We start from the raw sequence: 17,648 nt of genomic DNA, 5'->3' as shown, positions 1-17,648 counted from the left end.
AGTTTTTCACTTTCGTCGTCATTAGTCTTCGGAGAATTGTAGAAATCATGAAGAATGGATTTAGCTGTTGTGCGGAATGTTACAACATTAGACTTGCCCAGAATGTTCGCTATGATGATTTTTTCATCAAATCTCTCCAAGAGCTTTTCCTTCATCCATTTGGTGGTGTAACCAACCCCTCCATTGAACTCTTGCATTTTCTGCACAAGCTCTCCGATGGTGATCTGTTCGTCATCGTGGTTAATGAGATATTCTGCTGTTTTCTCAAAAACTTCAAGTTTTTCAGTGTCCGGTGGTCTACCCACACTTCGGCTTGGAGCGTTTGTCAGTGCGTATGCACCTGGCTTGTCATTATAACGTTTGGGAATTGACAGACCAAGCGCTCTGAAGTTACAGTTACAAGTTATATGGTACACAGCATCTGCTGCATGCAGGTCTCTTGCAAATTCAAGCTTTCCCTTGACGATATCTGCCCACTCATCATTTCTTTCGTCACATTTTTTCAAAATTTCAGTTTGTAAAGATAATGTTCTGACTCTGTATGCCTCATCAGGTCCACGTGTTTTGGAAAGATTTACCCGAGTCCCACAGAAAAAGCAGCAACTTGCAAAGTCAAATCTGTGTTGCTTAGATCGTGTGCTTCGCTCTCCAAGCTCAGTCTTATCGGTATCTCTGTTTTGCTGTCTTAAGTCTTTCTCGATATTATTGTCGTTGGTGTAATCCCTTCGACACTCGATATGCACCCTTTGACCAACTGTAGGCTGAACGGTTCTGTTCTGTCTTCTCTGGCTCGAATCCTTGATTCCTGTATCAACAAACAAATAACATTGCTCACTACAAACTCTTTTTTATAGACATTTCAACAGAAGCACGCAATTTGTTAACCGGCTATGACCCCACACACTTGCTTTGATAAGTCTCACTGGATGACACCCAGTAATACAACAAACTACAAATACAGCACAACATGTAAAAGAACACCAAAGGGAAAAAACAACAAAAGAACAAAAACAAACAAAATAAAAAAGGACATAAAACAAACAAACAAACAAACAAACAAACAAACAAACGTTATAGTATACAGAACACTAAGAAACTCAAATTTATCATAAGAATTGAAACAAATCAAGAGAGAGAACATACTTGCACATCCTTTCTTTCCCAGGGTATTAAACTCGACGTCACATGGTTCGTTGCATATTGGACAGGTTTTTAATGGATCATCCATTGTGGTAGCCTTTGAAGTGCTGCAAGTAAAATAGTTTTCATGAACACAAATTTGTAATGTTCAACATTGATAACAGCACCACCATTAAATACCACAATAATATATAGTGCCCCTGCATGTTACTTATGTAATCAGTTGATTCTAGAGGAAAACAACTAAAACACATGAAAATAGGAATTTTGACTGGAATGTTCAGCCATACAAATCCTTGCTACAAGAGAGTTTTTCAGGCGGCAGTACAGACAGTAAAACCTTCAGTTAAAGTATTTTATGGAATAGTCAAACCAAAACTAACCTTCATTGTTTTAAAGTTGTAGATGACCACAAATAAACGTCCATGCAGCTCTGGTGTATCACAAAGACTGAAGTGAAAAACTGCTTCAAATAATCAAACTGTGAAGATTCCAGCAAGATGGTATCAAAGACAGGTTGTGCTGTCAGACCAGAGTTATGGTGAGAGCATCCGGCGAGCGCGCGGTCACGGCGATCAGATTACTGATAGCCAGCCTCCCTTACCCTCTATCCAGGAACCCCCTCATCCCCCCCTCTTCCTGCTGCAGAATGGCAGGCGAATGATGCCATGATCTCTCTGTATCGAACTTTTAATCGATCATATCTCGGCCGTGCGATCTTCAAATGGAGTCGAATTGTGTATGCATGTTAAGTGTTCCATGCTGAGCGCAGCCATTATAAAATAAATTCTTTAGGATTTAATCCTTAGTCTCCGGCAGTATGACTGAACAATTAGCCGCAGACATTTGATATCGTTTCACGCAGAAGTATTTTAATTTGACTCTTACAGCCAGATTGCATTTCGGTGTTGCAGAAACAACACTTGTTCACAACATTCCTTATCGTTTGAGCCCGGCCACGAAAACGAAAGAAATCAGTTCTCACGTAAAGCTTCTTTGTGGTACAAAACAGAGAAGATAATCGTGTCCATATCTTTAAAACGGAATTTTCCTAAACCTTGATGCTGTGCATTTGAAGGAGAATACCAGTACTGGCGGTGGGCCAAAGGAGGTACGGAAAAATACAAGTTTTGTCGTCTATTTCGGTAAAGAGACAGGTGCTTTGGAATCTATGCCGGTTCTTGCAGCCTCACCAGCGATAGCCTCATCACCTCAACCAATGCGCTTGGAAAGTTGTCAAAGATTGGTCTTCCAAGGATTGAAAGTATTACAGCAAATTGCAGAGAGAGAGAGAGAGAGAGAGAGAGAGAGAGAGAGAGAGAGAGAGAGAGAGAGAGAGAGAGAGAGAGAGAGAGAGAGAGAGAGAGAGACTAGAGAGAGAGAGAGAGAAAGAGGGAGAGAGATAAGAGAGAGAGAGAGAGAGGGAGAGAGCGAGAGAGGGAGAGCGAGAGAGAGAGAGAGCGAGAGAGGGAGAGCGAGAGAGAGTGAGGACAAGAGAGAGAGAGAAAGAGAGAAAGAGAGAGAGAGAGACTAGAGAGAGAGAGAGAGAGAAAGAGGGAGAGAGAGAGATAAGAGAGAGAGAGAGCGAGAGAGCCAGAGAGGGAGAGCGAGAGAGAGAGAGAGAGCGAGAGAGGGAGAGCGAGAGAGAGTGAGGACAAGAGAGAGAGAGAGAGAGCGAAAGAGAAAAGAGAAAGAGAGAGTGAGGACAAGAGAGAGAGAGAGAGAGAGAGAGAGAGAGAGAGAGAGAGAGAGAGAGAGAGAGAGAGAGAGAGATTGTTTGACAGCGGACAATGCATCAACAAATGACAGTTCGCCTGCAACGCCGATAATGTGTCCCATTATCTTTCTCGTGAACCTTTTTTTAAAAATCTGATTCTCTGTTTTCCAGACGGAAGATAATAAATATTTAAAAGATAAAATCGTATGCGAAATGTACTTCAGTCCATGACCATTCTTCAGTTCTCTTCTTCGTTTTTCTCTCCCTAAATTACTGTGCTGCCTCTCTCCCTCTCTCTATCTTTCTCTGTTTGTCTCTCTTTTACTCTCTTTTCTCTATCTCTCTCCCGATTCCTCTTTCTCTCTCTGTTTGTCTCTTTTTATTTCTGTGTCTCTGTCCCTGTGTCTCTGTCTGTCTTTCTCTGCCTCTGTCTGTCTCTCTGTGTGTCTGTCTCACGTTCTGTGTGTCCGCTTCAATCTCTCTCAACCCGTCCCTCTTTGTGTCTTTGTCTCTGTCTCTCGTTGTCCCTCTCACTGTCTCTCTCTGTTTGTGTGACTTTCTCTCTGTCTCTCCCTCTCTCTGTCTCTCCCTCTCTCTGTCTGTTTCTGTTCCCGTTTCTACCTGCTATCGGTTTCTATGTCTTAGTCTGTCTGGCTCTGTCTGTCCTTCTCTCTCTCCTTAGCCCTCTTCCTCTCTCTTTCTCTCTCTCCATGTCTATCTCTGTCTCTCTCTGGTTTTTCATCTCCCTCCATCTCTGTTAGTCTGTCAGTCTGTCTGTCTCGCCACATGACTGTCCGTCCCCGGGTCTGTCACTCTGTCTCTGGTTCTCTCTCTCTCTCCTCCACACATTATCTGATGTTGTTTCTCCATCCTGCAGTTCTTTCCGACTCCGACAACCTGCGATATTCGTACAGTGCTATAAAGTTAATGCACATACATGTATCACGTAGTTAATGCACACATCCTATTTTCGGTACATCCCTTTGCTGGGGATGAAACAAATAAAAAAACCAAAGAGACTGCCAAGGTTCCAAAATTCAGAATAAAAAACCCAAAAGAAAGGTAAGTTGTTGGGTAAGTAAACACAAACTCATCTTTCTTGTTTGAGGACGAAACAGTCTTCGTTATGTCTTCGGCATATATGTGCACATTTGCACTGCTGCCCAGTGCAGTGAGCAAGGGATGATCATAACTGAACACTAAAACCTGACGCAGTGGGCAAAACATGAAGACATGCCGCTGTGAGGAATCACAGCAGTGTCTGCCGTGAACAACAATGCGTCATTGTAATTTAGTTTAGATGCACTGCATTCATGCAACAATATACAGAAAGACAGAAAGAAAGAAAACGAAGAAAGAAAGAAAGAAAGAAAGGTAAGAAAGTAGTGAAGAAGGAAAAAAGGAAAGAAAGAAAAAAGATAGAAAGAAAGAGAGAAAGAAAGAAAGAAAGATAGGGAAGAAAGTAGCGAAGAAAGAAAGAAAGATAGGGAAGAAAGTAGCGAAGAAAGAAAGAAAGAAAGAAAGAAAGAAAGATAGGGAAGAAAGTAGCGAAGAAAGAAAGAAAGAAAGAAAGATAGGGGAGAAAGTAGCGAAGAAAGAAAGAAAGAAAGAAAGATAGGGAAGAAAGTAGCGAAGAAAGAAAGAAAGAAAGAAAGAAAGAAAATAAGAAAGAAAGGTAAGAAAGTAGTGAAGAAAGAAAGAAAGATAGGGAAGAAAGTAGCGAAGAAAGAAAGAAAGAAAGAAAGATAGGGGAGAAAGTAGCGAAGAAAGAAAGAAAGAAAGAAAGATAGGGAAGAAAGTAGCGAAGAAAGAAAGAAAGAAAGTAAGAAAGAAAGAAAGAAAGGGAAGAAAGAAAGAAAGAAAGAAAGAGATAAAGAGATAAAGAGATAAAGGGAAGAAAGAAAGGAAGAAAGAAACGGAAGAAAGTAGCCTACCTCTGCATAATCTTAAACTTAACTGCTGTATCACATACAAATGTAAGACATAAAAGCAACTACAACGACATTTAAATAGCGGTGTATCTTTTGCCATCTGACTCGTTGTCTCTTCTGCGAGAGTCGGTGCTTACAACAGGTCTTGCTGTACCTTTAGATCTACACCTGGCAAACAACTTCACATGGCTCCGCTTCACTGCTCTGATTTTCGCAGTGATTGAAGACAGCAGAAAGATGTTTTCAAAAACAAGTCTCACCTGTAATTAGCCTACCTGGCCGCCCTATCTGTAATCAAGCTACCTGGCTTCCCCCTCTCTCCCCATAGCCCATCCCCTTCCTGTCTGGTTCACTAATGATCTGTAACTGATTGGAATTGATAGGGTATGACGCCTTATTTGCACTGCTGCGTTCGGAGTTAGTGCCAGATTTTGCACGATATCTTACTCTGTTAATATGCGGTATAAAGTTGTTGTTGTTTTCATTGTAAAATGCCTGTTATTGCATGGTAAACCGATTTCAGCGCTGTTATGAGCCTTGTTTCTTAAGCCTCCTTTCTCCCAAACTGGGACTTTACTAATGATTAATCTATCCGAGGGGAAGACAAACTCTCCTTTGACATCGTAAGTTTTTATCATAATGACATTATTAACACTGAACAAAGATATCTTGATCAGGAGGTCGTGGATTTATAGTATGGGTTTGCTTTTTCCACTTTCTCTTGCACTAACTGGGGCAAATTACAGAGACGAATATTCTTTGATATCCTTTAGTTGCTTTGACACCAAAGCCTGCGTTGTATAATACTAACACCAGCACGTCTTGGTAAGGTATGGGTGGTATGAACACTGTTAGTACAGACCATCTTGTGCTATGGTAACGATACCCGGTACATCTTGTTCCCAGCTTTCTTGTACTTCTTGGATGGTTCTTGTAGTCCTACTTGAGAGTTTCCTTGTTGTGTTTGCCCTCAAGTTTTACCACATGGTCTTACATTTCCTTTTAGTGCTTTAGTGCAGCGATTTTTATTTCATGCAGGAAGGTTTTGTTTTCAGCCACACACACACACCCCCTCCCCCTCCCTTGTGAGCTTGACCAGAATTTCTAGTGTTTTCTTCTAGCATTTTAGCAGTGCAAAAGTTTCTTTCTCAATGAATTAGATTATGCATAGTTTGGACCGGACCCTTGACTGAGTTTCTTTGGATAAACCTCAGCAGGTTGTTGAACTCCTTGGTCTTTGGTTAATTTTACCTCTGAACGGGAGTATGTTTTTATTATTTCAAACGAGTTTGAACGTTTTTGATGCACTCTTTTTGTCTGTACTTCAGGATTAAAATTCTTGGATTTTTTCTGTTTTTTTTCTTCTGTTTTTATTTTTAGAACTGGGTCTTGGGGCCTGTCATGCTTCGTTATCCTAGGCGGATTTCCATCGCACCCAATGGCTGTCAAGATGAGAATGTGTTCTGACAGGGCAATAATGAGATATCTGACTCATTACAAGACCTCTAGGTGTGCGTACTGTCATACCAACACTGACGGGTTACGTGTCAAAATATGGTCGGAATGAACATCGTTGGTACAGGGAAAGTCTTCCATGATGGGAATGCTACAGATTATTAGCACCTTGCGCTGTATATTCTTGTACTGAGATTGCACATTTTGTGTACTGCACTTCCCACAATGTTCTGTTCTTGTACTTTTTTTCTATTTGTTATTGTGAGGATTGAGTTCTGCATTGAGATTGGTTGTCTCCAATAAGTGATATATACGCTTATTTCTGTGATTGTTTGTTTTAGGTAAGTCTTTTAGTGGCTGCGTCTGGAATCAATTATGTGTTTCTTCAGTGTCACTTGAGCATAGTCTTGTCTTTATTTTGTATCGTCGTTTTCTTCCCCAAACTGCTGCTTAACTTTTCTTAATCACGACGGTATTTTGGGGAGAACGCGCTTATTGAATCTTGGTGTTAGAAATAAGTAATATGTCTTTGTCGGATTTCCGCAAAACATATACCTGTTCCAACAAGCTGCTCTTTGGTCTCAGTTGCTCCAGAGATCGTATGGAGCACCCTCACCGCTTTTCTCCGCAAATGTAACGCTACGTCCTGAGCACCAGACCTGGACTTCCGAACTCTAATTTTCTCATCCTTTCTCAGCCCCCTCGTTCGTCAGTTTGACAACCTGACTGACAGAAAGGAATATTGCTATTTCATATGTTAAATGGATTTCCATTGGTCAATTGAGCAAAACTGAGCTCATTGTAAAAGTGATATCGACGACATTTCTGTCGATATCAGTTTTGATATCGACGACCTCTTTATTGCTTCCCCACTTCAAAAACAAAAACACCTACATTTAAAAACTTTCTTTCTTTCTTTCTTTATTTGGTGTTTAACGTCGTTTTCAACCACGAAGGGTTATATCGCGACAGGAATTTAAAAACAAACAAATATATATGAAAATGTAATGATCCCAGACTTGAGTTGAGCAAGTGACTAAAGATTTTTTGAAAGAAAAGATATTTTCAAATACTGAAAAGTAAAAGAAAGGAGTGAACAAAAAGAAATAATAATCAGAGGGAGGGATTGGAACAGCCAAAACTGAGACAAATACTTTTGTAATTTCTTTACAGCAAATAAAAAATGTCCAGAGAATTAGCAATATATCTAACATTGACTGACTGTGTGATGATATCTTCTGCTATTGGTCTGTTTCGACAGTGATATCAAAATCTCAACCTCCGGTCTCGATTTTGATATCACTGTCTCAACAGACCATAGCAGAAGATATCATCACACAGTCCGTCAATATTGGGTATTATCCCTGCGTTGAAGGAAGACTACAAAAGAATGCTGAGTCTGTTGCTGTTGTTATGGTTAGCTTATCGGTCTTGTTCCCCTCTTGCCTTGGCCGGGAGTGTGGACTTATCATGGTGAGCTTGGAGTCGTGCAGCATCGCTGGTGGTGGTGTTGGCGGTTATGTTTGTAATGGACGGTGTGGATGATGACTGTCTGATGATGATGTTGGTGGTGGTGGTGGTGATGATGGTGAGGCGGTTGTGTTTGTGGTGGTTGGTGAGGGTGATGATGATGATGGTGGTGGTGTTGGTGGTGGTGATGGTGAGGCGGTTGTGTTTGTGGTGGTTGGTGAGGGTAATGATGATGATGATGGTGGTGGTGTTGGTGATGATGATGGTGAGGCGGTTGTGTTTGTGGTTGTTGGTGAGGGTGATGATGATGATGATGGTGGTGGTGTTGGTGATGATGATGGTGAGGCGGTTGTGTTTGTGGTGGTTGGTGAGGGTGATGATGATGATGATGGTGGTGGTGTTGGTGGTGATGATGGTGAGGCGGTTGTGTTTGGTTGGTGAGGGTGATGATGATGATGATGATGATGGTGGTGGTGTTGGTGATGATGATGATGGTGGTGGTGTTGGTGGTGATGATGGTGAGGCGGTTGTGTTTGTGGTGGTTGGTGAGGGTGATGATGATGATGTCGGTGGTGGTGGTGGTTAAAACGGAGAAGCAACGCTTTGATTTGCCACTTTAACATTCCTTCAGAATATTCGTTTTTCAGAATACATTCGTTTGATTATTTATCACTATTCCCCTTGCCGTGTCTTGATCTTAACTCTCAGTAGCAGTGGTTAGTAATATCAGTTCATTCCATCTTACCTTACCCCAAGAATAACATATTCGCTGAGATAATGGAAAAGTCTCCTCCTCCCCCCCCTCCCCCAATCAACGATTATGATAATGAAAAACAAACAACACACAAAAGCCCCACATAAACAAACGCAAACAAAGCAAGCATGCAGGTAAAAATGGGAGAGGCAATAACTTTGGGCAAGCAACGAAAACTGTACCATGTGTTATACTCCCAGGACTTCACCTGGATTCAATCTCATGGCTCACCACCGACACAACACCACTCCAAGGTGCTTCTAAGCCATCATCGGCGAGGTGGGCGAAGTTGGCTGAGCAGTTTTTAGCGGTGCAGTGCTGCAGTTAGGGGCTCCGCTCACCTAAGTAACTTCAGCAGAACCGACGACGCACTGCAGATTATACCAGCCCGCTACACGTTGCGTGAAAGGAAAACAGGCCAAGTTCTCGTCATAATCCCCAACGCAGCATAAATAATATGCAGTGCGTCGTCTGTGCCGCTGACACTGCGCAGGTTTATTCTGCCCTTTAGCAACACACCAATTACGGAGCCCAGGAAATGTGTGTACCTTGGGAGGGGTACGGTCAAAGGTTTGCTTCACACGAATTGATGGATCGAATCCCGCTTGAGAGTAAAGGTTCAGGTGTGCTTGCCTCTTCCTTCTTCTTAAGCCTGTCCTTAACTGGGCGAAGTCGACTACGCGAAGCTTGCCGCACGAAGGTTAAAGTCTGTCCTTATTTGAGCCCGAAGTCGACTACGCGAAGCTCGCCGCACGAAGGTTAAAGTCTGTCCTTATTTGAGCCCGAAGTCGACTACGCGAAGACTTCTCGAAGTCTTTTTACCGAAAACTCAGTGCTGAAGCTCCGTGCGGTCAGCTTCGCGAAGTCGACTTCGCCCAGTTAAGGACAGGCTTTAACATTGAGTTTTCGGTAAAACGACTTCGCGAAGACTTCTGGCTCAACTTAGCCCTGAATGTCCGATTCAGTAGCTTGAGCTTTTAGTCGCTTACGTGCTAATCAATCGTGTATGCTTTGAGTACTCGATAGTATCGAACGATCTCAACGTTTTATGCCTTTAGATTCCAAAAGGAGACATGGAATCAAAACGGCTTTTCTGTTTATTTTTCTTCAATATTTCAATGAAAGGAAATGGTAAATCCTCAGCCGTTTGATGCCTTTTGATGTTTTGTCCTGATGGGAAAAGTCGGCTTAATTTGACCGTAGCTTACCTTACCTTACCCTACCTTACCTTACCCTACCTTACCTTACCCTACCTTACCTTACCCTACCTTACCTTACCCTACCTTACCTTGCCTTAGTTTGCCTTACCGTACGTACTTACAACTGTTATATTCTAGATTTTCTGTCGACCGGATAAACATACTCTTGGCGTGATTAATGCAAAGCCAGCCTTCCTGCTAATGTAACAGGGACTCTCTAGACTTCAAGGCCTTTTAAGATTGCATCAAACATGTTTTCGGCTGGATCGCGCTCCTCCCTTTACCTGCGCCACCTGTGTGCACTAGTTTTCAGGATGTATGATTTGGCAATAACCCGATTTAGCCCAGTGTGAGACTCACGGTCCCGCTGAATGAATCTCAAATGGTCGATCTTCTTTCAGTGTGTGGCGTCATCACTTACACGGCGTTAATTCGGGACTGTGGCTATAATTTACACATGCGCGTCTAACGACCTTATTTCCTGATACATAGGTTATACCTCAGACATAATTGGATAAGCTTTCTATGTCTGATATTACCGCAGAGTCTAACGATTCGTTATTCAAGGACCAAAGATGACAAATAAAACAAAACAATAACTAACAACAAGCACTTGTACACGCATATTAACGTACAAATAAATAAACAAACAATTAAACAGCCAGCCAGCCAGCCAACCAGCCAATCAGACTGGCAGGCAGACAGAAAGCGAGACAGACAGACAGCAAAACAAACAGACAGCACTACAGGCAGACAGACAGACAGACAGACGGACAGACAGAAAGGCAGGCATACAGGAAGACAGACAGACAGACAGACATACATACAGACAGACAGACAGACCGACAGACAGGCAGGCATACAGGAAGACAGACAGACAGACAGACAGACAGGCATACAGGAAGACAGACAGACAGACAGACAGACAGACGGACAGACAGAAAGGCAGGCATACAGGAAGACAGACAGACAGACATACAGACAGGCATACAGGAAGACAGACAGACAGACAGACAGGCAGGCATACAGGAAGACAGACAGACAGACAGACAGACAGACAGACAGACAGACAGGCATACAGGAAGACAGACAGACAGACAGACAGGCATACAGGAAGACAGACAGACAGACCGATAGACAGGAAGACAGACAGACAGACAGACAGACAGACAGACAGACATAGAGGCAGACAGGTAAGCAGGTAGACATGCAGACAAACAAACCCTGTTGTACTCCGTCAGTAGTGTGTCAAACACTTTGTGATTTTAGTCATTAAAACACAACCCTGACATCCGCTTGAATATTATAATATGTGCATAAGCTTACATGTCACAGTTTCGACTTTTTTGTGTATTTTCCTTTTTTTAAATTTTTTTTATTTTAGCAACATGCACACTCTTGATGGTTCACAAAAGCAGAGACCAAAAACAGCTTCGAGGTCAGAGAAGTTCCTCCTACGCTAAACACACGCCATTCTACTGTACATGTTTACCTGTCCCTACCTGTGCACCTTTTCTTTTTGCTGTCGCTGAGTACCTACAAGCTTTACGGATGAAGAGGGTGCGTTGGCGCATTCTTGTTTTTGACTGGCACTGACAGTAACTGCAAAAAAACCAGAAGCTGATCTTTTTTACTTCTCTGACTTTGCGAGGATAGAGGGATAATCAAGGCTGCTTGCAATTCGCTGAGTAAGCACATTCTTGCGCGTCTATTCACTTTGTCTTGTTCTAGCTTAGACTATCGTCTCCTGCAGAGTTCTGTTCACTTTATTTGTGAGACGGGCTGCCATTGGATTAATCAGCACATGTTTTATTTTTACTATGGATGGCCACTGTCCTGGACAGAGGTCTTGTTTCCAAAAATGCATCCCCCTGATGTTCCATTTATGAACATGGAGAGAGAGAGAGAGAGAGAGAGAGAGAGAGAGAGAGAGAGAGAGAGAGAGAGAGAGAGAGAGAGAGAGAGAGAGAGAGAGAGAGAGAGAGAGAGAGAGAGAGAGAGAGAGAGAGAGAGAAAGGAAGTGTGACTGTATAGTTACACCCTCTGGGTTTGCCCTGGACTAATTTAGCACACGCACGCAAAATAACGTTACAAGAGAAACTACTGACCTGTTCGGACTAAACAGATATTGTTACTTGCAGGGAACTGCTACTGTGCAATTTTAGCATTAGTTCCTCTAAAACACTGGACACAAATGAAAGCAGGAAGAAGCACATCTCTCCTGGCAGGCTCACCGTATTATATATACACAAATCTTCGCTTCACGTGTTCCTTGGCTCAATTAATCATGTTGCTACGCAAGAGATGCAATAACATACTTGAGTTTGTCTTTGGAGCAAGGGATGCAGATTACATATTTTCTCTTTTTCTTATTTTTTATGCGATGTTTGTTTTGGCAAGTGTGGTTGACACCGGATGCCTTGATAAACTTGAAGAGTATTTTGTCAAAACAGAGAGAGAGAGAGAGAGAGAGAGAGAGAGAGAGAGAGAGAGAGAGAGAGAGAGAGAGAGAGAGAGAGAGAGAGAGAGAGTGCCAAGGCCCTATAAGGCCATTGGCCCCTGGAAACGGGGTAATATATACAGTGACAACTCTTCGTGAAGCTTGCAGCATGGGAAAAAAACGTATCTAAATCAAATTTTTCAAAGTAGGTTTCGAACAGTTAGAAAAGAATCATTCATGTGCACATGGAAAATTTCACACGTAAAATTATAGTGAAACGATGCATCCATAGCAATCACATTTTTACACCCCCGGTATAGGGGTGTGTATAGGGTTCACTCGATGTGTTTGTGTGTTTGTGGCGGTGTTTGTGTTCGCAAGTAGATCTCAAGAATGAACGGACCGATCGTCACCAAACTTGGTGAACAGGTTCTATACATTCCTGAGACGGTCCTTACAAAAATTGGGACCAGTCAAACACACGGTTAGGGAGTTATTGGTGTGGATTAAAATTATACAACGACTTATAGACGGACACCCCCGTTGGTCAAAGGGAAATAACCATTCTCACTGCCACCAACTGAGAAGGTTATTTCCCTTGACGGGGGTGTTTTTCCTATCAGAGGAATTTCTTGTTAGTATAATGTTCTCTAATTCTCAATGCATAAAACAGGTATATTGCTCCAAGTTTTCGACAGAGGGATTGTAATCTGCAGTTTAACAAACCAGTATAATCTTCGTGACCACAGACAGCAACGTTCAATTATCATTGTCGCAGGTTCTGGTAAAGCGGACAAGTACAAACAAAATGCTCCTCATTCGCAATAACATCCTTCTTGCAATAACAACAGATTTGTGACGAGTCTTGACGGACCTGACATACTTTTGAACAACGATACGTTCAGTGGGCTTGCTGTGTCGTACCAGATTTACACGAGGTTTTTTTTTTAAAATATTGAACTGCGAGCGAAAGCGAGCTGTTCACTATTTGAAAAAGAAACGAGTGTAAATCTGGTACGACACAGCAAGCCATGTAGTATTCTATTTATCCTATATACTGTACTTACGTGTATATCACTGAAAATGTTTTGCAGTCGAGGCAGCTAAATTGAAGACGCTTGTTTTGGAACCTCGATCTCTTCTAAAGCCTCGTGCAATCTATTACGTCAAAGCAAAGAAACGTCGCTCTGAAAGTGTGGCGTGACGTGTTAGTTCTAAAGATTCATCGAGGGTAATTAGCGAGCGCAATTTTTGTTTCTATTATGACGTTTGTCTCGGTGACTTTGGCATCATAAGCAGTGGAAAAACAGACTCTGCCAGACTTGCTTGACATGACCTCTGAGAGAACTAGAAGGGGGAGTTTACGTCCTCTCAGAAACTATTTCTATTTGGGACATGAGTTGGTGACTGGAGCTAAGGAGCTGGTAAAAGTGAGAAAAGAGGGGAGGATGACGGGGTGGCAGGAGTAGTGATGATAAAAAGTTTGTTAAGAGAGGTAAATTCTTCTTCTAAATTGTGATTTAATATGATTGGGTTTGGCACCTGTTGTCTCCAAGAGCACTGGGAATAGGATGTTAAAAGTATACGTTTATTTTCCAAAAAGGTACTTTATAAAAAGTGATAAAATTTCAGAGCCACTTTATAAAATCAAAGGTTAAAACAGGTGATTCAGATTTGTACAGGGAGAGCTTAAAAGCAGATATATACAGCACGTAGGCCTTTTTTCATTTCACTTGCAATTTAAGAAAGCTATCTATGCCACAGTGACGCACCGAACACATTCGCTCACACAGATATGGGGTATATACACACATGGTACTGGCCTCTAAATAATGTTACGTATAAAATAGTTTGTCGTATATTGACGAATAATTATATACATTTAAAGTAGTTTTGAGAATAAAATAGATTTTCGCCTAAGAAACGAACAAGAGAGTAGTTGGGGTATGGTGTGGAGGGTCAATTTGGGTGTACGGTGCACAGCTACCGTCCCGCCGGGCTGAGCCCTGGCCCTTCGCTCCCGGCAGGGGGTGCCGGCGGGCGCGCGCACACCCAATAGTAGTTGGGGTATGGTGGGCGAGAGTTGAGGTGTGGTTGGTGTGACGTCTCGAGACACGAACCCCCTTCCTTCTGGGGTGGGGGTGGAGTGGGGGAGGTGGGGGACAGGGACGCGTACCCGCTGTACGCACAGGGAGGTGGGGGGATGGACCGGTGAGAGCCTTTTTGAACGCGGCACTGTGTTTTAAGCCCGTCCGTTCTGTTAGGCTGACATGACCTCATTTACATGATATACACACGTGTGATTTGAACGATTATTATCTCACGGGTGTCTCTCTCACGTATGTAGGATAATCATGTTTACAAATCAAAAATCTGAAGACAAAAGAAAGATAAGATAGGGCAATAAAACATTGTTTTAAAGACATTTATAGTTCGAATCTGTTTTAATAAACTATACCATTCGAAAGAGGAGAAAATCAGCTTTCAGAATCAACAAAACTCCCAAATTAACCCAGATAGGGCCCAGGCTCGGGTTTTCAGCTGTAGCTGCGAAAGGAGGGCCAGCGGTTATCCCTGGTTTTGTGAAACTGGGTCACATTTTTGTGTGAGTGTTCGAAGAACAAAACGTTAAAAAGTTAGCTTGTTGTACTCGATAAGTTGTATTTAATTCATTGTATGAGATATTGTTAATTGTAGTTATTTATTTGAATAAAATTGTTTGAAAAAAAAATAATAAAAAAAACAGAGAGAGAATAATTGAAATGATCAACTTTCACGTAAAGAAGTATAATTTTTTGAAATCTCGAGGGCTAGTTATAGGTCATTTTCAGCAAGCTTCTAGAGAATGACTGAAACCGTCCTTTATCTTTTCTTTTCTTCTATTTGTTGAAGGCGGTCCATATTAGGGAACACAGAGATACTTCGAGTTTTTGCTATATTTTTTTTGTTTGTGACAGAAACTCGGGGCCAACACTGCTAAAGTGTAGCGAATACAGCCTTAGCTGTCCTATAATGCAATTGTTGTGTGTTTATAGCTTTGTCTTTGGAGAGAAATTGTTCCATTTTAAGCGTCAGATTTAGAGTAAACAAAGCTAAAAGTGTGAAAAAAAACAAAAGGAAGAAAAATAACTAACGGTTTTGTGCGTCCACAACTTTTTCGACATGTGCAAGTTATCAAGAGAGGATGCATTAGTTTGTCAGAACGAAAGGTGGTCAATATTAGGTCCATATTAGGAGAAGAGAAAGCGAGAGAGAGAGAGAGAGACGACCCCCCCCCCCCACACACACACACAAACACACTCACACTCACCCAACCACATCTTACGCATGTACATATCGTTTCAGATATCCGTCTCCGTTTCTTCATGTAAAAAGCGTGATTAACCTGTTGCATGTGATATCCGCTCTTGTTACAAAATGTTCAACAAAACATCATTGGAAAATCACTAAGTCTACGAACATCCATTGACACGACCTAATTCTGCTGAATCGTATGTCTCTTTTGACTGCTTAGAAAAGCAAAGAACGGAAATAACATTTTCTCAAAGCCAAATTGGATGTTGCAATGATGTACAAAATATGTTTATTTCTTTATTAATGATACAAAATTGCACTTGGTAAAAACCATTGGTATACATATACAAGCACTTAAAGCTACCAACCCCCGGTCTGTGTTGACGTGTGATTTTGCAGGGGAGGGTCAGAGTAACGAGCGTATCGCGTACACTAGGATTTTCTGCCACATGAAATGAATATCTTTTGATGCCGAATAAAAAGACAAACACGTCAGTATGATACAGGGATTAAATTCTTTTGAATTTCTTTGAAAACACGCCTTTACTAAGTGCCAGTCTTAGAAAAGAATCGAAAAAAGATAGGAAGACTCAAGAAACCGGAAGTATAACTCAATCATTGTTTGCAATCATATACACACGGTAGATTATTGCTGTTAAAACATTCTCAAACTTTTTTGTGATCAGTAAAACATTTACTTTTGAGCGTACAATGATGTCTTTTAGGTTTAATCTAAATACACGTTCTACGAACACTATGCAACAAATGTACATTTCAGATACATGAAACCCTGACAATAACATTTTCGGCAAATTCAAACCTATATGAATTGACGATGCATTACATAAGATTCAAAAACAAAATGTACTTTTTTCATAATCGTATGCACTTTTGTTGGAAAAGGCTTTTCCTGAGATAACGTGTGAACAACTGAAAATAGCACATCAGCCAGTAGATAACCGGAAGTTGAATACAATGCTAATGTGACACCGTTATGAGAGTTCCTGGTTTTTATCTCCAATGGCTTACCTACTCATATGTATATTTGTTGATGAGATAAGTGGCAAAGGAGAGTTCATATGCCTTAATCTTTAACTATACCCCCTAATCATAGGACGTAATTTACAGTAAAGGGTAGGTTTCGATTTAATCCAACATAACTTTTATCCAGCGTTTTCGGCAATTTCAAATGCATACACTTCAACGTACAATGTAACTAACTTAACAATGGCAGTGCCTACTACGAACAGAAGACTTGCACTTTTTGAAGAAACCGGGATACGTCTAGGATTAATTTAAAAGAAATAATGTTTTTAGCAACCGGTACCCCCAGACTGAGGGCTGCACTTTATAAGAAGTCCATTTCTATCATTTCCAATAGGCAAATTAAGAAGAAAGAAAGATCCTAGCTTACTTTAGTGTAATGTAATTTGCTTGCATACCCTTTGGGGGCATGCTGTGGGGAGTTTAGCTTGTTTTGTCATAGTAAATGAAGACATTGAGACATGTTTGAACGTTTTCTGAAATTTGACGCTGACGCAATGAACAACAGGTATGCCAAATATAACCAATGCTACAATCACTTATCATTTACTCTAATTACATTTTAAGCATAGAATTTCACATACAATGGTCGTCATAGCAGTGAATGAGTCTCTTTCTGATGATATATACATCTTTTACGGTCATGTTTTCAAGGCGGGTAGGGAGCAAAAAGACATTTTGTACATAACGAAACTGCATGTCAAAAGTCTAAAACGGTTACCTTTAATAATCAGATGCATAAAGCTTCATACAAGATTACTTTTGTTTTAAAAAATTCCAATATATATTAAATGCGAGTTTTATAAAATGCAAAATACTTATTTTAAACAAATAATTGGACATTATGAGGCAAAACCGGAAGTGAAAAATTAGAAAACGACAATATCCGTTTAAACAAACTCGTATTTCCTCTTTTGTATGCTGCATCAAATGACATCTGGCAGGTCAAAACTATCTTCTTCCAGGGCTGTGTTTTTGTCAGGTTTTATCCCCAGTCGATCTTTTTCTCTTTTTTGAAGCTGATGCACATTGACTCAATTTTGTTTCATATGGCTGGTGTCTGCCAAATGGAACTAACCAATATGGATGCCAAGTCAGTCCATCTATAAGAAAACTCGACTTGTGTGTGTATGTATGATTGCAATATTAGGCTAACCTGGGACTGAATTATCTTCACTTATCGTTTGGAAGAATGACATATTTT

The sequence above is a fragment of the Littorina saxatilis genome, linkage group LG6 (genome assembly GCF_037325665.1).
Source record: "Littorina saxatilis isolate snail1 linkage group LG6, US_GU_Lsax_2.0, whole genome shotgun sequence".
Classification (NCBI taxonomy): domain Eukaryota; kingdom Metazoa; phylum Mollusca; class Gastropoda; order Littorinimorpha; family Littorinidae; genus Littorina; species Littorina saxatilis.
The sequence above is the reverse complement of the archived record's forward strand: the minus strand, read 5'-3'. Positions refer to the sequence as shown.